The 23324-nt window shown below is 35.9% G+C and overlaps 1 long non-coding RNA gene across 1 annotated transcript; it reads left to right on the top strand.

The window, feature by feature from the left end:
- The first annotated feature begins 10982 nt into the window (after positions 1 to 10982).
- LOC130046924 (uncharacterized) lies at positions 10983 to 22443 on the top strand. The gene is made up of 2 exons (XR_008795996.1): positions 10983 to 11229; positions 21122 to 22443. It is a non-coding gene; the product is annotated as an uncharacterized LOC130046924 (long non-coding RNA).
- The last annotated feature ends 881 nt before the right edge of the window (positions 22444 to 23324 follow it).

Below are 23324 nucleotides of genomic sequence, written 5' to 3'. Positions count from 1 at the left end.
AAGATTGTCCCTATATATTTGTATGTAGAACTTTGATCCCCTATTGTGGCCCCATCCAACCCCAGGGGACCAGGATTTTCACAAACTTGAATCTGCATTATGTCAGAAAGCTTTCATGTAAATATCAGCTTTTCTGGCTTAGTGGTTCTTGAAAAGAAGATTTTTAAAGATTTTCTCTATATATTTGTATGTAAAACTTTGATCCCCTATTGTGGCCCCATCCGACCCCCGGGGACCAGGATTTTAACAAACCTGAATCTGTACTATATTAGAAAGCTTTCATATAAATCTCAGCTTTTCTGGCCCAGTGGTTCTTGAGAAGAGGATGTTTAAAGATTGTCCCTATATATTTGTATGTAAAACTTTGATCCCCTATTGTGGTCCCATCCGACCCCCGGGGACCATGATTTTAACAAACCTGAATCTGTACTATGAAGATTTTTCCTAGATATTTGTATGTTAATCTTTGATCCCCCTTGTGGCCCCATCCTACCACAAGGGCCATGATTTTAACAAACTTGAATCTGCATTATATCAGGAAGCTCAGCTTTTCTGGCTCTGTGGTTCTTAAGAAAAAGATTTTTAAAGATTTTTCCTATATATTTGTATGTAAAACTTTGATCCCCTATTGTGGCCTCATCCGCCCCCGGGGGCCATGATTTTAACAATTTAGAATCTGCACTATATCAGGAAGCTTTCATATAAATCTCAGCTTTTCTGGCTTAGGGGTTCTTGAGAAGAAGATTTTTCCTATATATTTGTATGTAAAACTTTGATCCCCTATTGTGACCCCATCCAACCCCGGGGGCCATGATTTTAACAATTTAGAATTTGCACTACCTAATAAAGCTTATCTATAAATTTCATCTTTTCTGGCCCAGTGGTTCTTGAGAAGAAGACTTTGTAATGATCCTACTCTATTTTTACCTTTTTTTTTTTAAATCTCCCCTTGGAAGGTGGCCTGACCCTTTATTTTAACAATTTAGAATTCCCTTTACCTAAGGATGCTTTGTGCCAACTTTGGTTGAAATTGGCCCAGTGGTTTTTGAGAAGAAGTCAAAAATGTTAAGAGTTGACAGACGGACAGACAGACGGACGGACGCCGAAATACGGGTGATCAGAAAAGCTCACTTGAGCTATTAGCTCAGGTGAGCTAAAACCTTAACAGTTCTATCGATCTATATAAATTTATTAAACAAAAACAAACAAATATCAAATATAAATAATAATTAATTCTGCAAAATGAAATAAACATGGCTATTTGAGGACACCCCCCCCCCCCACCCCCACTCCAAACAACACACGTCTGCAATTCCGGGCTGGGAGTGAAATGTATTCAGCCGGGAATGACAATAGTCCAGTTTGCACCTTGCGACAACTTCCTTCATGTCACAAACCCAAATACCATATACACCGCACACTGCCTCAGAAATACTGCAATACCGTAGCCCTTAACAACTATGGTTTCAAACTCCGGCATAATATGTTTATGAGTGGGCACAGAAACGAGGCTTCCGTACGACGTTATAACAGCTGTGACGCCTTAGGAATTCACTGATAAAACTCGAAAACCCCTCTGTAACACTCACTTGTCCACCTGGAAACCGTGACAACCCTCAAGAGAACCCTACCTGGCATCCCACATCTTGATTATGAACATGTCCCACGCTTTCCGTTAGTACCGACATTGAACTTTGCACTTAATTCCAGTTCCACTCAACAAAATTCCTGCAATTTTCTCTAAACAGGACTTATCTCTAACTCATCCTTTTAAAACTGCATTCTTCAGTCCACAAGAAACCTGTTTGCTCAACAGTAAACAACAGTTCGTGGAAGTCGCCATTAGGCCTAACGGATTTAGGTGGGTTTTTTTAAGTTGTGTATTCACAAATTACTACGCCCATCTCGAAATGACATAGAATGTAGTTCAAGAATAACTCGTTAATTCAACTCAAACCAAATAATGTTTTATCATATAAACTCGATGTTTTAAAATATTATATTATAAGGAATGAATTTATTATTTTTTCGTTGGATGGTGGTATACCACGAAAAAAAAACCGGTAAACTTTTGGATCATGCGCTACGCGCAATGATGCAGTTTTCCGTCTTTTTTTTGTCCTTTTTTTTTTTTTTTGTCTTTTTTTGTCTTTTTTTTTTTTTTTTTTTGGGTGGTATACCTCCATCCAACAAAAAAATAATAACAATTCATTCCTTAAAACAAAGTGTCCAAAACCATTTAAAAATGAACTAAACAAACTGAAAACGACTTTTGCGATATTAAATTTATTTAATTTTAATTTACATGGCGCCCCGTACATGTGAAGAAGCTATTATAACAGTAATAGATATGGGTTACCCCATATCCAAGATATTCTACTTTTAATTTACTTGAATTTTCACTATGCTCAGCTGATCTCTAAGAAAAGACTGCACTTGTTATGAAACTGGTGTATAGTCCTTCATGTCCGTAGCAAATACCGTCACCAGTCTTTTGTCACTAGCAAACAGTGCACACACCGGTGCTTGCAAGACATATGAAAAAATGGATAGATGTCACAAATACGGTACAAAGATATTTATGCTTTTTTGTCGAATGATAAAGAAGTAAATCAAGGAAGTTGGGGATTTGCAAATTTATTAAAATACAGCAGAAAAGTATAGCTTTAAAAATACCACATGAGAATGCGTATACCTATTAATACAACTTATTGGGGCACATACTTTGTGCAGGCTTAATTTTTGCTAAAAGTGATAATATTTATCACAAAATTTCCCTATCAAACCAGTCTTATTATACCCCCCGCAACAAGTTGTGTGTGTGTGGGGGGGGGGGGGGGGGGGTATACTGGAATCGGGTTGTCCGTCCGTCCGTCCGTCTGTAGACGCAATGGTTTCCGGGCTCTAAAGCATTATCTTTTTCACCTACCGTCACGATATCATACATATGGACTACCCATGGGATGAAGATGTTCCCTATCGATTTTGGGGTCCAAAGGTCAAGCACACTGGACATAGAAGTAGCAGTATGGTTTCCGGGCTCTAAAGTGTTATCCTTTCCACCTACAGTCACCATATCATACATATGGACTACCCATGATATGAAGATGTTCCCTATCGATTTTGGGGTCAAAAGGTCAAAGGTCAAGTGCACTGGACATCGAAGTAGCAATATGGTTTCCGGGCTCTAAAGTGTTATCCTTTCCACCTACAGTCACCATATCATACATATGGACTACCCATGGGATGAAGATGTTCCCTATCGATTTTGGGGTCAAAAGGTCAAAGTTCAAGCGCACTGGACATCGAAGTAGCAATATGGTTTCCGGGCTCTAAAGTGTTATCCTTTCCACCTACAGTCACCATATCATACATATGGACTACCCATGGAATGAAGATGTTCCCTATCGATTTTGGGGTCAAAAGGTCAAAGGTCACACGCACTGGACATCGAAGTAGCAATATGGTCGGTTTGTCATGCCATTTGTTTTTTACACTCAGAAAAGAGGTAGTTTATACCTACTACCAACACCCTTTGGGAGATTTGGGTAAGCGGGGGGTATTCTTAGTGAGCATTGCTCACAGTACCTCTTGTTTCATCATTCTTCCCAAATTTTTCCTTTTATATCTGTATGGAAATTCAAAGCAAAGACATGAAAAAATTGAAATCTCTCGGAATAAATACAATTGTACTCTAATTTTTACCATGTAACAAATTAATGTGAACTTTAGAATGGCAAAAACAAGAAGGATTGATGTAATCTACACTTTCTCCAAATTTTGTGTATGGTATAACCTTAACAGCAAAGAAACCCTTAAAATAAATAGACATGTATATGTTACACTGAATACATTGCAAATGTCTTCAGACTGGTGACCGAATCCAGGTGTTGAGTGTTGTATACGCATTCCGTCATTAAACAACGGGAAAACCCCACATAAATTAATGATTAACATTCTCTCTCAGAAGAAATTGTATGATAATTAACGAACAATATTCATCAAAGTAATATAATTGTTGCAATAGTATAACCAATCGTGAAAAAATTTTCAATCGAAGAATGACCTATATTTCGTGAAAAGACTGAGGAGGCAGCTAGCGTAGGAATATGAACACTTCTTATATACATTTCTGGGAGAAAAGTGATTTTTCTTAAAAACATTTGACTTTAATTTTGTTTTCTCCCACGTAATACATATACATTGATATTCTATACATTTGTTGTAATCCTGTATCTGCTGATTATGAATGGAACTATATTTTTTCAGAGCAATTGTGTGAAGAGTACCTGAACCCAGTAATATATCTTGAATAGATAGTATGCACTGATCGAATATATTAAAAAGTACCGCAAGTGTGAAATTTATTTACACCGTAAGCGTGAAATCAGAACTAACATATAGGTATATATGAATAATATACTTGTGATATGGATATATTAATCATTCATGGCCGATATAGATCCCTTTTATGTGAAAATTTACCCACGTAAGATGTGCGAATTTGAGGTTTGACCAGGGCAATGGGAAATGATGTCATTGATGACCAGATTTGGGCATAAGTAGGATTAAATACATCTACTTACATACTTACACACTTCAAAGGTAAATAAAATGTTATATTTTCTTTCCAACTTTTAAGACACAGTTATTTTGCTTCCTTTGACAAGATCGGCGTAACCGGATGTCACAGCAACATCGTATATGGAGCGCCGGCGGACAATACTTTTAAATGTCAATTGATTGATTTACTGTTTTCCGCCACATTTAAAAAAATTTCAGTTATCTGGTGGCGCCCAGTTTTTATTGGTGGAAGAGACATCGAACCCAGAAATAATGTACCTGGGAAGAGACCATCGACCTTCCGAAAGTAAACTGGGAAACTTTCTCACTTACCGGCGCGACCGGGATTCGAACCCGCACCGACCAGAGGTGAGAGGCCGTGTGATTGTGAGTGCGATGCTCTATTTGAGTGAATATTTATGGTCTTTCCCCTACATGAATTTTTCTAAACTTTCGGATATTTAAACACGATATTCCAAGATACATTTTTCCGTTAAGAAACATTTTGTTGCAATTAGTGACGTCTCCATACGAGTGAAATAGACCAATTAGAAATATGATATCTGTCATGTGACCAATGGTTATTGCATGATATTTTTAATTACCCCAATGAAAAGTAAGGTTTTTGTCAGGTGATCGCTTGGGTATTTTCCTCTTCCCGCCATGCATGCTCATCGCGCACTTATCGCCCGATAGTTGGCGAGAGCGGATGTGCAGAATGTGTCATGAACATTGGCGATTTACACGATTTGGGTGTGTAGTTTTTATTCAATGAATAATAATAATAATAACTTTATTGCGAAAGACATACATCTTATAGCATTATAACAAAATTGAACATGGATAATAATTACAAAGCTGAAAATAAACAATGATGACCATAAGGATTTTCTCACAAGCATGTGATGATCACACATTTTGTGAAATTAAAGTGGGAGATGATAAAATGTATATCAACACGGCCACGAGCCTAGATCCCGTGAATTCTAATTTGAACTTTACCATGTGTTGAAATTGTCAGGTGGTGTTCAATAATCTATTTACACAGCACTATGGCAAGCCCTTTTACTATTTATTCGTAAAATAAGATATCTCTTTAAATAAGAGAGATATCTCTATTGGTTAAAGAGATATCTCTGTAAGATAGAGAGATATCTTTTTACGCTAGGGAGATATCTCTTTAACGAAAAGAGATATCTCTTTTGTTTAAAGAGATATCTCTTTACGCTTGGGAGATATCTCTTTCACTTTGAGAGATACCTCTCAAAGCTAGAGAGATATCTCTCAGGTAGAAAGAGATATCTCTCCAGCGTAAAGAGATATCTCTCTATTGATATATATCTCTTTAGATTTTTCCCTCGGTGATCATAATTACTTCTCCCTGTTGCATTGTCATTGAAATGATGTAACCCTATTTTTTAACCAAGCAAAATACTTCTAGTGTACAAATGGCGGGAAAGGTTGAAGAGGTGGTTGGGGTAACATTGTCAAGTTGCCGAGAGGCGAAATCTAGTCTAGCTTGCATATTTCATCAATTTATTGTCTTTGTTTTTTGTTACCTGTATACATTTCACATGCGGTAAAAGCAAAATCTTCCCACGGGATTGCAGCCATCAGGGTGTTGCTAAAACGCGGAACGGAAAACGGAACAGAATTTAAGAATTGTTTACAAGCGATAAAACAACTTTATCTTAAGATTTTGCATCATATATTGAGTAAGCAAATTTAGTTAAACGTTAATATAAGAATTTACAAGGCATTTTACAAGAATTTTGAAATTTCGGTATTGACAGATGTGTTAGCGAGCAGTGACAGCTATGGGTAAAGAATAAAAAGAACACACGTGGTTTATACCCCCCCCCCCCGTGGCAAAACGTCATTAACGCACATGTACATGTATTTACACATAATACCGTGTATGTGTGTACTTACAACAGGGAGTGTGATATGTATAAAACAATAAATAATAATTCATGACCTTATTTAGTCAACAACATCTTGTGTTTGATTTATTATTTTTTAACTTACAGGAGACTTAGTAACCGCAGCACTCCAATCCTAAATAGGGAAAACTTCTGGAAGTTAATTTTTAAACTAAATACTTGTATATCTTAACATTTGGATTAATAATGAGATGACTTTTAATTCCATTCAAGCATAAATTCTGTGTTAGCTTTTTAGCTACTTCATATATTATGAAATAAACCTGTTAATTCCTCTTACTATTGGTCGTAAACTTCATCCTAGTTAACATTGGTTTTGTTTCAATCTTTCTTTCCCGCTGTATCTCTTCAGTTTCAACAATAATTCGCAGGATATCTGTAAATGTACGAACTTTCACATAGATTCATCCCAAATGAGGCAAAACTTTTTTCTTCACCGGACTCATTCGCTCATTTGATGTGATGCATAAATGTTTATTGTACCAGGTGTAGAACTAAATTCAAATTCAGTTATCTTAAACATATGTAGTTCGATTAAAACCACGTTCGATTTAAAAAGGCTATGTTTGGGGGAAATTATTCAAAAAATTATTTTATCTTTTTCAATGTTTTTTTTTTTGGGGGGGGGTACCTTTTATTCATTGGATGGGCTCATAAAATATTTTCTTATGATACCAGCCAGAATAAAGTAATAAAATTTGAAAGGGGTCAATTATACTTCTCGTCTTTTTCAGTATGTTATCTTATTTATTTTCTATTCATTTGTGAAACAACATATTGTCAAAATCTGGGGGAGGGATGACAAAGCCGGGGGAAAAGATGGTGCCAACAGGCGCTTGCTTAATATTTTTATTAAAACTTACTATGCAAATTATTATGCAAACGCATGTTGGTACATTCATCCACAAAATACGCCGTGTAAAAATACATAATAATGCATTAGTATGAGGTATCAATATGAAATGGAATCTCTATCCAGAGTTGTCGTTCCTTGCTCTCACTAACACCTCTGTTAACGTTTCAAAATAAGCAATGTTATTTCACATGTACATCTACTTTTTTTTTTTACGGCTAATAAAACTAAGAACTATTTTATAAAATATCGGGAAAATGTAGGACAAGCAACTAGTTGTAGATTTGTTTCCCATTACTATATATTCTTCATGTACCTATGTATAGGCCTGGTGCAATAGAACTACCCAATATCAACGTTTCAACCCAAATCAATGCTTCATGTGTCACAAAAATACTTGACATCTGCTCAATATTTATTTATTTACGTATATTTTTGTAACTGAAGTCAAGACCATACTTTATTTGAGCATACACATTTACAAAAATCTTGTAAAACCCTTGAGACGTTGACAGAGGTGTAAGTGAGTGTAAGGAACGATAACTCTGGGTAGAGATTGTATGAAATGGTGGATTCTGAGGATGACTTCCTGTTCTCTCTGTAATTTCTGCATCCCTTGTTCATAATAAGCCTTTTGATTTAGCAAAATGTTGACCTCCTCATAACATTGCATAATATATTTTCCGTTTTCCGTTCCGTCTTCCGTTTCATTTTCCGTTCCGCGTTTTAGCAACACCCCAACCATCATGGTAAGATTTGCTTTGGCGGGCTTCCGTTTTAGGGAGAATTCCTTAAGTATTTAAACTAATAAAAATATTGGAAAGAGATATCTCTTTCTCTTTGAGAGATATCTCTTTTTCAACGATTTAAGAGATATCTCTTATACTTTGAGAGATATCTCTCTAGGAATTCTTAGAAAGATATCTCTTTAAGTGAAGGAGATATCTCTCAAAGTAAAAGAGATATCTCAGAGTAAAAGATATATCTCTTTAAGTGAAAGAGATATCTCTTTCAGTGAAAGAGATATCTCTTAAAGTATAAGAGATATCTCTCTAAGTGAAAGAGATATCTCTTAAAGTGAAAGAGATATCTCTTAAAGTAAAAGAGATATCTCTTTGAATGTAAGAGATATCTCTAAAAGTAAAAGAGATATCTCTCTAAGTGAAAGAGATATCTCTTTAGACTAAGAGATATCTCTTATTTTAAAGAGATTATTTCTCGAATAAATAGTAAAAGGGCTTGCCATACAGCACAGTTTTAAAAATATGCAAATTATGGTTCCGCCCACTGGTGTACCTTCACTTATTGTACACTTTTTATAAAAGGAAAAACACCGCAACCATGATAGAACAGTTTATCATTCTTGTTACCAATGTAGATTATTGATACTTGTCGTTTTTTCGTGGTGTGTGTTATTAGCTCAACTGAGCCGAAGACTCAAGTGAGCTTTTCTGATCAAAATTTGTCCGTTGTCTGTCGTCGTCGTAAACTTTTCACATTTTCATCTTCTTCTCAAGAACCACTGGGCCAATTTCAACCACACTTGCCACAAAGCATTCTTGGGTGAAGAGCTTTCAAGTTTGTTCAAATGAAGGGCCATGCCCCTTTCAAAGGGGAGATAATCACAAAAATGCAAAAAATGGATGGGGTCATTTAAAAATCTTCTTCTCAAGAACCACTGAACCAGAAAAGCTGAGATTTACATGAAAGCTTCCTGACATAATGCAGATTCAAGTTTGTTCAAATCATGGCCCTAGGGGTATGATGGGGCCACAAAAGGGGATCAAAGATTTACATACAAATATATAGTTAAAATCTTTTTCTCAAGAACCACTGAGCCAGAAAAGCTGAGATTTACATGAAAGCTTCCTGACATAATGCAGATTCAAGTTTATTCAAATCATGGCCACCGGGGTTTGGATGGGGCCACAATAGGGGATCAAAGTTTTACATGCAAATATATAGGAAAAATCTTCTTCTCAAGAACCACTGAGCCAGAAAAGCTGAGATTTACAAGAAAGCTTCCTGACATAATGCAGATTCAAGTTTGTTCAAATCATGGCCCCTGGGGGTATGATGGGGCCACAATAGGGATCAAAGTTTTACATACAAATATATAGGAAAAATCTTCTTCTCAAGAACCACTGAGCCAGAAAAGCTGAGATTTACATGAAAGCTTCCTGACATAATGCAGATTCAAGTTTGTTCAAATCATGGCCCCCGGGATTTGGATGGGGCCACAATGGGTGATCAAAGTTTTACATGCAAATATATAGGAAAAATCTTTAAAAATCTTCTTCTTAAGAACCACTGGGCGAGAAAAGCTGAAATTTACATGAAAGGTTCCTGATATAGTGCAGATTTAAGTTTGTTCAAATCATGGCCCCCGGGGGTTGGATGGGGCCATAATAGGGGATCAAAGTTTTACATACTAATATATAGGATAAATCCTTAAAAATCTTCTTCTCAAGAACCATTAAGCCAGAAAAGCTGAGATTGACTTGAAAGCTTCCTGACATAATGCAGATTCAAGTTTGTTTAAATCATGGCCCCCGGGGTTTGGATGGGGCCACAATAGGGGATCAAAGTTTTACATACAAATATACACAAACTCTCCATTCTGTGAGAGAGGGAACTGATCGAGGCCCGTAGTGTATAAGGAAATCTTTAAAAATCTTCTCAAGAACCACTGAGCCAGAAAAGCTGAGATTTACATGAAAGCTTCCTGACATAATGCAGATTCAAGTTTGTTCAAATCATGGCCCCTGGGGGTATGATGGGGCCACAATAGGGATCAAAGTTTTACATACAAATATATAGGAAAAATCTTCTTCTCAAGAACCACTGAACCAGAAAAGCTGAGATTTACATGAAAGCTTTCTGACATAATGCAGATTCGAGGTTGTTAAAATCATGGCCACCGGGGTTTGGATGGGGCCACAATAGGGGATCAAAGTTTTACATGCAAATATATAGGGAACATCTTTAAAAATCTTCTTAAGAACCACTGGGCCAGAAAAGCTGAAATTTACATGAAAGCTTCCTGATATAGTGCAGATTCACGTTTGTTCAAATCATGGCCCCCGGGGGTTGGATGGGGCCACAATAGGGGATCAAAGTTTTACATACTAATATATAGGATAAATCCTTTAAAATCTTCTTCTCAAGAATCACTGAGCCAGAAAAGCTGATATTTGCATGAAAGCTTTCTGACATATTTCAGATTTCAGTTTGTTAAAACCATGGCCCCCAGGGGAGGATGGGGTCACAGGGGGGGGGGGGGCATCAAAGTTTTGCATACAAATATATAGGGAAATCTTTAAATATGAGCCAAGTGACTCAGGTGAGCGATGTGGCCCTTGGGCCTCTTGTTTGTTTATGTAATATATGCCTCTTGATAAAGACGCGGATTGCGTCGAAAATTTGAGTTTTAAATAACTAACAGTGTCGTGGCATTGTCAGTGCCTTTATAAATTTCTTTACTGGCCTTGTATCTTCTTAGATCCAACACTTTAAGAAAGTAGGGTGTTGTTGGGTTTACGTGCTTATATATACATATATATATATATATATATATATATATATATGATATTATGCACCCGCTGTTTCTAAAACCACTGATCCATCAATGTTCATATTGCAGGCTCGAGTTCAACTGATACTCAGTAATCCACTGTTAGAGCCCAATATTGATGTAATCTCGTGTATCAATTCAACATTATTAATCATGTCAGCGCAACTATGAGTATTGTGTCCACAAAGCAGCGCTGGGTGGAAAAATATTTAAGCGATCTGATTACAGTCTCGCAATTGTTCCGGTAGTTTAGCAGACGTTTAAACTTCCTTATTCAAACGGACAAGCTGCGTAAGGTAGGTTTTTTGGGGGTTTTTTTATGAAGGCAATGCGATATTATACAAGGTTTAAGTCTCGTTTCATTGCTATAATTGTCGATAGTCATACTGACCGTATATCAATAATGCAGGTTTCCGGATATTAACCAGTTTAACATCAATACTTCATATCTTATTTGCACATTATTTTAGATACTTTTAAAATTGCACTACACCGATTGTTGCACAAGGCGTGTTCGTATTGCACTCAGACTGAGGTGTGCATTGTGAACGATAATCTTTTAAGTGGGTCTTTTCCCACTTTTTCTTTCACAGAGAACAGTTTTAAAATTTAGTCCTCAACATCACTTTGGTTTGCTATATCGAGGAAACTTCTCTCCACACCTGGACATTTTTCTCTTCCTTCGTAACAATTTACTACCAAAACACCCCAACGAAACCACTCAAACGACAATCCGGAAGAGGAGTACTTGTCAAACCCAAACAGGATATATCCTCACTATAAATACGTGTGTGTAATTGAAGTCAACAATTAATATGTGTACAGTACATGTGTGTAATTAAAGTCAACAATCAATATGTGTACGTGTGTGTAAGAAAGGTTTACAGTCGCCTGGTCGCAATGTTGATGTATATAATCTGGCAAAATAGAATGTTATTCGAATAGTAGACTACTTTTAACCAGCACTATCTTGTTTATTCCTGTTAGACACAAAGACCCTATGCTGCAGCTGCATCAGTGCCTCTTCTAATATGTCCAACGAATCTTCAGACTTAAATAGTAATGAACTTCCATTTGGGGAAGGAGTGAAAAGCAATGGAGAACACATTTTTAAATAATGATAATTTGTTAGGTAATGAAAATTTACGCAAATATTTCATGGCCCTTGAAAATGAAGGGGGAGATGTTGATTTGCACCTGTCGGTCGGTGGACTAGATGTCCGCTCAATATCTCGAGAACCCTCTGCTTAGTTTAAACCATATTTTAAGTTGATATTCTTGTTTACAACCTAAGTGCTTAGATGCTTTTGAAACATTTCTTGTTTTATGTTATGCTGTGAGTTGCTGCATTGGTCCGGTCCAGCGTTTTTGTCGTGAACTGTTGAAATAATTCAGAGTTGTTTGTTTTGTTTTGTTTTTGTCGTGAACTGCTTAAGTATTTCAGAGTTTGTCATGAACTGCTAAAGTAGTTCAGAGTTGTTGGGCTCTTTTTGTTTTTGTTTTGGTCGTGAACTGTTGAAGTAGTGCAGCGTTTATGTCGTGAACTACTGAGGTAATTCAGCATTTATGTCGTGAACTGCTGCAGTAGTTCAGAGTTGTTTTGGTTTTTTGTTGTTTTTTTTTTTGGTCGTGAACTGCTGCAGTAGTTCAGAGTTGTTGGGGTTTTTTTTGGTCGTGAACTGCTGCAGTAGTTCAGAGTTGTTGGGGTTTTTTGGTCGTGAACTGCTGCAGTAGTTCAGTGGAAGGAGCGCGATAGGGGCTGTTACGATAGGATGTCAAGATCCAGCTCCAGAGCAGTGATGGTGCGTTAAGTGCGAACGCCTGTTGCGACATGGGACCTCCGTTTCTAAGGTGACATTGCCAGAAAAAGTCATGGATACCGAGTGTTTGGCGAAGGGGCAACCACTACCTATATGTTTCTTCTATGAAAACATATTAAAGATATGCAATTTGTGAATAGCGCGAAATAGATTCAGCAAGTTCAGGTCTATGGAGTCAATCAAATGCATACTAATTGTGTATCATAATAGCAGAATATTGAACAAGTACCAAAATACAACCCTATAGAGTGGAGGATTATCTTAAATATCAAAGTTACAAAATGTTGTTCAATCTGGCAGTGTGCTCTATCCAGCAAGGCGATAATGATAACGGTTTTGTTATTCTAGACTGCAATTCCGTCGGGGGGGGATAGCAAGTTAATGTTAGGACAAAATTGAACATAAAACTCTATCATGTAGATTACAGCCTTGCACTTGTTCACATCAATAACATCACAAAGCAAGTCTTAGTTTAATATCACCAGTCAATACTCACTTTTCAGAAGAATTTCAGTATCGTATTTTTCGTCGTCCAAAATAAAGTAGTCCACTTTTAAATCGTAGTTTCTCGATATGTTGCTGATCCACAAGTTAAGATTTTGTTAACGAATATTTTCTTGATGCCCAAAACTACAGTACCCCTTGTTTGTCGTAAGAGGCGACTAAATGGGATAGTCCCTCGGATGACAACAAAAACCGAGGTCCCGTGTCACAGCAGGTGTGGCACGATAAAGATCCCTCCCTGCTCAAAGGTCGTAAGTGCCGAGCATAGGCCTAAATTTTGCAGCCCTTCACTGGCAATGGTGACGTCTCCATATGAGTGAAAGATTCTCGAGTGGGAGATTAAACAACATACAGCCAATCTCTTGAATAATTCTGTGTGTGTGTGTGTATGGCATGTAAAATTTTAATTGCAAACCACATGTATCTTAAAATAGTTATAGTTTAGCATAGTTTGAATTATTATCCAAGGTTGTAAATATACTCAAACTTCATACATAATCAATTTTATGTGATATGAAAATATGATGATGTATAATTTTTAAGATTTTAAGGGTGAAGGTGCACTTGTAGAGCTTATAGCTTCTAAAATAATACGTCAACAGAAATTGGAAAAAAGACCAATATTCACATCAAATGGTATTTTCAAAAGTTTTTTTTACCTGTCTGGGCTCACAAAGTGTACATTGTGAAAATATTTATTTCAATTTATCAAAATAAATGATTATATATTATTAAATACAGGGTATATAGTCTATGTTGGTTATCACAGCCCATTAGTTTGGGGAAATTATTATTATTAAGAAAAATCAAGAAGTTCATTTTCCTTAATGTTGATTATATGTGGATGGGGTGCTTACTTTTGAGAAGCAATAACAATAAAAATAGCAAGTCAACATATATATTTTTCAATGTCTATCTATTACTGGAATATATATCTATATATCTTATAAAGGCAATTTTTTCATTATTGAGTCCATTTAACGCCGAGTATGATTCTACGTTAAATAGGTCAACAGCATTCATGCTGAGGTATGATTAACAAGAGTACTGCAAACGACACATGATATGCGCATGAAAATGCTTACATAGGGTGTTTTTCTTAAGCCATAATTTGTAGAAATTTGCTTCAGGTAAACTCTGTAGTATCAGACATCACCAGGCTGTGACATACTTTGTCTGCATAATATGAATAAAAGGTTTTGGCTTAAAACTGTGACAGGAGGTAGATAGACAAACCAGAAGTTCAGTGTGCATAATATTTTCCCAAATTTGACAAAGTTCAACAACCTGTAAATATTCAAAACCTGAAAGAAAAATTTAAAATGTTGAGAATCAAAATCCTTGCACTATGCACATCTTCAAGTTACTTACAAAGACTCCAGCTTCTAAACTGTGAGAGGAGTTCAAAGGAGAAACCATATCCTTTATCTAATATAATATTTCCTCACGAACTAAGTTCAACAACCTGTAATTTTCTCAAAAATTGAAGAAAATCAAAATCCTTGCTACATACACATCTTCCATTCCATTCTCTGTAAATAAGGTCTTCACTTGGAAACTGTGGAAGGAAAAGCAGACAAATCATATACTCTCTATTTAATAATTCCTCAAAACTGACTTAGTTCAATAACCTGTAATTTTCTCAAAAATTGAAGAAAATCAAATCCTTGCCACATGCACATCTTTAATACCCATACAAACAAGATGGTGCACACTTGAAAATTGTGGGAGGAGTTTGTCGGACAAATTATGTACCCCCTATATAACAATAATAAGGGGCAAAACTCCTGCAAGAGAGGTCGAAATGGATCAAAATTTGCTACATGAGATCTAAAGTGATCCACAAAAAAGTTACATAGCAAGTTTCAGCTTTATATGTGACAGAGAAATTAGAAACAGAAAACCCCGAATGGACGGACGGTCGCATGAACATACAGACATCGCTGTACCATAATACGGGACGTATAAAAATCAGTAAAGTGTTTGTGTAATTTTAGATGTAACAAGTCAAGAACATGTCTAATTTTTTACTCACGTCAATTCTCTGAATATGGTCATTGAGCTTAGATGTCGAGGTTTGGAATCCGGAGCACATTTATTATTTGATATTGTTTTCTTGATGTTGTGTAAATTTCATGAGTTTGTACAGACAAGCAATGCGAGAAGAATGAGCTGTAGCTATTTGCATTTTAAAGTTCTCAGAAAAATTAATTAAGGATTTATAATCCTCTTCAATTTGAATCCTTAACAAACAAATGTATTCAATTTCAATTAACGTTTAACCATGAACTCTTAAATTGGAACGAGAGTTGTGTTTTGTTGTAGATGTTGAATGCTAATAAAAGGCCTTTGTCGATTCATTCTTCAGAGAGCAAATTATAATTTCTTTGTATATAGAAATAGTGCGCGAAACAGGATTTATTAAAGTTAAAGGTAAAATTGGAATTCATAACGTGAACTTTCCTCCCCCTCGCAGTTTAAAGAGCAGTAATCGGAGCGTATCAATTAAATCTGACGTCTTCCTGCATTTTTAAACATTTCATTAGACTCATCCTTACATGTATAAACATCCGGTCCCACAGGAAGTAGAGACCATGTACTTTGGATTGTAGTTGACAAACTGCACAGCCACTGGGTTTTGAACACAAAGAAATGCACATATATTCATCCAGGTAGAAATTCCATACATGCATAATCTATTTTAAAGATTGTGCATGGCAAGTAAACTTTGACAGACAGCCACACGTTTACAAGTCTCAGTGTTCATTACACACCCACTTCCACATAAGATGGGATCCGATCCTTTTTTCCATATAACTGGAATAATCAACAACATCCCCGACGAGCAGAAAATCCCCTTGTAATAATTAACAGTCTATCAGAAAATTGTGAATAATATTCTCCGGTCCTTACCTGTAACTCAGGGTCGAAATGTTAATGAATTGATACTTAGTTGATAAGTCCTCAGTACCTCTTGCTTGTCGTAAGAGGCGACTAAATGGTGAGGTATTTCGGATGAGACCACAAAAACCGAGGTCCCGTGTCGCAGCAGGTGTGGCACGATAAAGATGTTCAATGACCATAAGCGCCAAACATAGGCCTAAATTTTGCAACCTTTCACCGTCAGTGGTGACGTCTCCAATATGAGTGAAAGATCTTCGAGAGGAATGTCAATGCGTATTCAATTAATCAATCTTTATATAGATTTATATAGAGGGCCACAGTAAAAGTTCATCTCAGATAGAAGTAGAAAAATTATATGCAAAAAATTTCCAGTACAGCAGGCTCTAAATAGGTGTTGTAGTATGCATTCATCCTACAATAGTTTACATTCAAATTCTGTCTGAAACTTTAGAGGTTCTCTACAGAAACAAAAGATACTACTAATCAAGATAATCTACAAGCATCCAGTGCACTGTAGTTTCAAATTTGTTCCAAGTTATGGCCCAAGGGTCAAACCAGGAGAGTATGAATGTATAGAATTCATAACGAAAGTGATAACTGGCATATGATACATTATATATGTGTGTGATATCACATTTAACTTAGTTTTAGTAACAAGATATTGTGGTGGGAAAGTCCTTCCCACAGTAGAGCTGCCAACAGCTGGCTGTTCCCCACAGCAAGGGAACATAGATGCTAAATACCTTTCTCCCCGACTCAACCCCAAACTCTGACTAAGCGACACGCCTGGACAGTGTCTTAGCCAATCAGAAATGATACTCAAGTTCAAAAAGTTAACTATTTTCTTAAGTTCAAAAGATAACTATTTATTCATTTCAAAGATAATCAACACGACAACATGCAATCAACGCACCAGAGGACTTCACTCTTTCGCGTTTAAGCTAAACAATTAATGCAATATCGATATCTCGCGTCTTTAGAGAAAAGCGGATGACAGACAAGTCAATGACGAGATCTAAATCGACATGTGCACAAATCCTGCTTAAAACAAGTCTATAATTCATTCTCCGAAAACACATTTAAGAGGAATAACCAGGACAACAGTGAACGAGATACTCATATCAGAGGTTCTCGCTCTCATGAGTTACTCATAAGATAAACAGTAGCTTATTCATGATAAAAATGTACTACAAATGGAATTTTAAATCTGTAGATTTCTCAGAGGACAATCACTCTTGGGGAATTTAAGTCTTGATTATCAAACTAAAGAAAACAACCCTATGCTGTATTCAATGCTAATTGAATCTAAATCATAAATTAAGTTGTGAAATCGATCTATCACGGATTGCATTATTATACTCTAGACACGGATTGCATTACTATACTCTAGATAAGCAATAAATCATTATTAATTCCCAAAGAATGTCCCCTATATAAATGTATTACACTTATGAAAATCAGGTCAATAGCTAATTTACTATAATACACAAATGATAATCTAAATGATTTCTAAAGTTACCACAAACAATAATTCTAACGATCAAAAGAAATAAAGCAGACTGTAAAATAACTAAATTGAAATATGACTTCTTTCAGAAATAAATCCTATTTTGCCCTAATAATAAAACAAAACAAACGACCAGAGAGAGAGAGAACCAAAAGAGTTTGTTAATTGTATTGAGTGCTTTTGTGTACACGTATACAAATTTTGTTAACAGAGATTCGACGATTACATAATCGTCTCGCCCTTGCTAAGACGACAACTTGGAACTCTGACAGTGGATAATTTTTATGAGACACGTGATAAGGATTTGTCCATCTACCATTGATGAAATACCCGATATGCTTGCAACGACAGGGATTCTGAAAGGATCCCAATTTTATGGAATTAACCGTAAATCAATGGCCATATGGCTTTGGGGTTTGATATGGATGAATCATCACTGCATGTTAAACACAATTTCTGATGTTTTGAAATTGATTATTCAAAGTGATGAGTTCATTCATTAATGATTCGTTCAACAATTTCAGGATTAAATTAATCACTAGAAATGACAAACTGTAACACCCGATAAACTACTAACGTAGTGGTTATTAATGAAATTCAACAAGAGCAACACTAACAGTGTATATATACATCTATCAATTCACATCAAACCAATACCAGACCAATATTACATGCTAATTGTTGAAAACCTGTGTATTTAAAGCATTATGTGTATTTAAAACTGGTAATTATTTTATATAACAAAGTGTTAAACACATGAACAGATATTAAACACATGGAAATTGTACAACCTAGTTAGTGTAGAATGGAAGAGAACTACGGTGTATATTGTCTTGTGCATGTTAACTAAAAGAAATAGTGAATTCTTTACGGTAAAAATTTTCATAGGCTTAGGGATAAGCAAGTGCCACTTCTCGGCCTTCTCTACAAATACCGATGTATATATTGATAATTTTCTTATGAGATGTCGGATGCCGCATCAAAATCTTTATGCTTTCGAGTTGACAAAATGCAATTTTTCTTAGTTCTATGCAAGATAGCAATCTGTGTGAAATATTCATTTTTACAATGATGCGATGTTTTGTTGGACATTTTCTTTCCTCTGCACAATCTGGTGATATGATGTAGCTGGGTTCTCTAACATTTGTGTGTCGTTCTGTCCACTATCTATTAACCAGTTTTACGTGTCGTGTTAATATTCATCTCGTTGTTCAGGGTGCATACTAAGGGATGTGATCCAGCATTACTTATTGTGTATCTTTCCTGAGTAGAGGGAATATCTATTGAAATACGCCGATTCAACATTTAAGACACTTCAAGGGACCACACCGGTAATTCTCCGATCAAAATGAACTTGAAGTCAATTGTAGTTCCATATATTTAAAAGAATTTTTTTTCTTGCGTGATTTTTCTCATTTCCTCTTCTACTTTTCTCTTAATTTTTGTACCCCTGATTAGGAAATTTTGTGTAATTTGTAGAAATAACCAAGTGTATACAAAGGAACTATTTGCTGTTGGTAGCTGATATTACTTCCTGAGGTGCACTCCGGCTGTTTACACACATGTGAAAAACACGTGGATATGAGGGTAGTCTTGTTTGCGGGTATTTTTTTTTTTCGAAAATGCCGCGTAGGGTGTTGTTTTTCCGGTCTCGGCAGAGGAGACAGGTAACATAGAACATTTCCAACTGCGCTGTTTGGCATCAATTTTGCAAACTGATTTTTAATGATTTTTTTCCCTCTATAGTAATGTATAGTGAAAATAATTACCGGTGTGATACCTGAAATATACGCCGGTTTCGAGATGCGTCCGAGTTATTTTCCTTTGAAGAACTCTTACACAATGAGACGCGAAACAATTAGTTTACACGCGGGAGTGGGACAAATATGCATCCCTGCGTAAGTGAATGTACTCAATAAGTCTCTCATACACTGTTTGATCACCCGAATTCAAATAATTCACAAACTAAGTAAGTGATAAGTATTTAAGGAGTAATTAAATACATAGAATTCTTATCATTTCACGTTATTTTGTTGGTCCAAAGTAGCATATCTAAGATATTACTTGCAAATATGATATTGCTTTTATGTTTCCACTTTAGTAAAACATTTCTTTCGACAATATTTTGTATTTCAGTCTTTTCCGTGAAGTCGAGAGAAAAACCGAGGTATTTTCTTATCGATTGACGAAAACGACCGAACGATGCTCCGATTGCACCAGGGTTTAATGACTCGACCTTTTTTTTTTTATATATATATAGAAACCTAACTGGATGGCATTCTTTGAAACCCATGGAATTCGGTCAATTTCATAAATATCATCAAGATAAATGTATTAGATATGTAATACAACCCTTTATTTCAATACATGCATCACATTAGCGTCACAGTGGCAGTCAACAGTCAAGGAGAGGGGGGGGGGGGGGGGTAAGCTATGCTTTAGTACTATGGAAAACCAGAATCTGGTCAAGTATCATAATGACATGTAAGTACATGTAAATCAGCTTAGTGGTTAAAATAATGTTATATGGAGTACTTCATGTACCTTGTATTCTCTATACATATATGACATGTAGTTTTACATGCTGCATGTAATTAAAAGATTGTACTCATTTACAGGTCTCAGATACAGTAGACCACACTTCTTCTCAGCACCATGATATATATTTATGAAAAAATACTTGCAGATACAGAAATAAGTCATTTTAGAGACATCTTTACGCACGAAAACACAGTTAACACCATTCCCTCATTTATGGGTACCGCGGTAGGTACTATAAACCAGCCACCTCCCTTTGACATTTGGCTGTATTGCATGGATCTTTTGTTTTCACCATTAGGAGGTCATAAAACAGAATATAAGAAGAGTACAGGGATTCAAATCTTGTTTGGGAGTTTACGTTATTAGAACATATTTCAGGTCTATACATGTACAGTGTGTAAACAAGTAGACAGTGAAGTATGTAGGAAATATTCTTGATTTTAAGAGCGATTTTGTCCTTTCATCTCTCTCTAATCTTTTTATACACAGGTTCTCATGATTACATGTTCAGCATGTAGCACTATATATAAGGTCATTTCTACCAGTGCTGTAATTTATTTGTAATGTTATTTGTTAGGTACAGGGATCTTTGTAAGTTCCTCGAACACTCTCATCACTTGAATTAAAATGACAACATAATACACGGAAATATGAGGGTTTTGAATAATTTTATTGCGAACACATTTAGAGCAGTCGACATTATAGAAATGGATTGGTGTAGTTTCACCCAGAAAAAGTCAGATTTGTCAAAAATGGGAGTTGAAGTCAATGAAACCAAGTGTCAGGATTTATAACAGTACGTGTAGCACGGGTCAATTTCGCACTATAGGCCCGGTCAAATTTCTTTAAAAATTACAATACCCTATATTTGAAGTAAAATTACATGTGTAAAAATGTATACTATGATTTTAGGATACATGGCAAATGTAGCTGATCATATAGATGTCACCATGATTCCTAGCAAATAGATGGGTGCAAATACAAAACTAAGACATGTTGTCAGTTGCTGAACAAATTCCGGTGAAAACATGCAAGTTCTAGGAAAAGGTTTGTAGCTGAGAAGGAAAGTAAAATGACCCCATATGAAGGGTAAATTTATAAGAAGGGCAGACAGAGTTCTTGATTGTGCACAGTGTCTAAATTCCCTCGCTCGATATTGTGATGGAGTGGGGGTGCAAATTAGCCCAAATGATATAAAATCAAAGCGAGAAAGGGCACCTTCATACTCAGAGTATGTTTGTACACCAACACCAGTATGTATAGATTACATGTAATTTAGGGTCCTAATTTATTGACTATACCACCAATATGAAATATAAGGGAAATATGATTTTTCATTGGTCTGTCATAATCTGACTTTACTGTATACCCCCTACCCACATGTATTAGAACCAGAAACAAACTGTCCCCTGCCACCAAAGCATCTTAAAACACTTTAGACATTTTATCCGCCTATTCATTGAACGCGGAAAACATAATGTAAATAAATTGAATTTATGTAAACAGTGCATTGTGACGTTATATTCAGCGTCAGTGTTTAGCAAATTCACAACAGAGCGGGTAATACAATGGAGATGACTTCTGTCCCCGACAGATACTACAGGCAATTATAAGCGATGACTTCCATACCCCGACAGATACTACAGGCAATTATAAGCGATGACTTCCATACCCCGACAGATACAACAAACAATAAAAGATGGACGACGAATCCACATTGCACGTCTTCGTAACATCTCCGTCTGTTTTCTTTATTAAACTACACGTGAACGTATGTTCATGTCTTTATCTGTAAACACTTTCTTCCTTCCTCTTTTTCTTTTCTACCTGTTCTGTTTCTTAAAACTTTTTTTTGATAATGCTACGTATTGTAGATCTAGGTAATCCAAATATTCCCTCCAATTCTGATGTGTTTCCTTTCTCTCTCTACGCGTTTACAATCATATTTCGGACGTCAACACTCATTTCTTTTCCTTTCCGACCCATGTTGTTTCGTACAATATAGCAGACGACAGAATTATTGTGTAAACGTCTTTCCGTCAACACTTTCTTTGTGACACGGTAACTCAAACAGTTTTCATTGTACAGTTTTCAAATTTTGTACAGAAATAATTTACAATAAGAGGAAGACGCCTAGAAATTTTGGGGTCATGTCACTTTGTATGTCATCATCTTTCTTATTATGCCACTGTTTAAGGGAGATAATTCAATTTGAATTAAGATATATTGTAATTTACAAAAAAATAACTACGATATTGTATATGTGTATATATTTGGTTCTTTTTAATGTGATCTAAAAAAAAAAAAAAAAAAAAAAAAAATGCTTGATGGTACATGTATATTGAATTAAATGTACGTCATTCCCAGTCAACAACTGTCCATCGGGATCGGAATACGAAATTAAATTTCTGATATCCGGTTGCAAAGTGGAACTGTTTCATTTAATTATGTACTAATTGCATGTTACACCTTAGAGAACTGTTCCTTTTAATAAACAAAGTGACAAAATAGATACAATGAGTGTACCTTATTCATTACTGTTACCGAACTTTCGTCGGTGAAAATCTCGAAATGGCGTGTTTCACTGCGCTTGTTGACGGTAAGGTCCACATTTTCTACGTGAGTATTTTGATATTTGCTTATTAATTTTTTGTCAGAGCATACATGGTATGTTTCTGCTAGGAATAAGGGAAACTGCGTCACCTATGTATGTAAAGACATATTCTATAGATTTCTAGTTTTAAAAATGTAGAACACTTCTATCAAATGTGTTAGAAAACGCTTAGACCCCCGATGTCAGAATTTCCTTTTCCTAGACATCAATATGTGAAATTCATAATCCTTTTCGAATAGTTTGTATCACATTTTGTACCAGTTATTCATTTAGAATGGGATTTAGTTGCACTCTGTTGTGGATGCTTGTGTGACAAACAGAAGTAATTTAGATTGCATCAGTCTCTCATAAATATGCTTCATGATTCCTTTTTCACAAATTTTCATTCCAATGTATCTTTGAATACTATTAATTCTTACATATATACCAGCCGCAAACATTGCTATATCAAATACATATGTCACTTTGCTCTAATAACCCTCAGTGGGACCCTTGCTGACT

The sequence above is a fragment of the Ostrea edulis genome, chromosome 6, assembly GCF_947568905.1.
Source record: "Ostrea edulis chromosome 6, xbOstEdul1.1, whole genome shotgun sequence".
Classification (NCBI taxonomy): Eukaryota; Metazoa; Mollusca; class Bivalvia; order Ostreida; family Ostreidae; genus Ostrea; species Ostrea edulis.
Note: the sequence above shows the minus strand (reverse complement) of the source record. Positions and strands in the feature narration are given on the sequence as shown.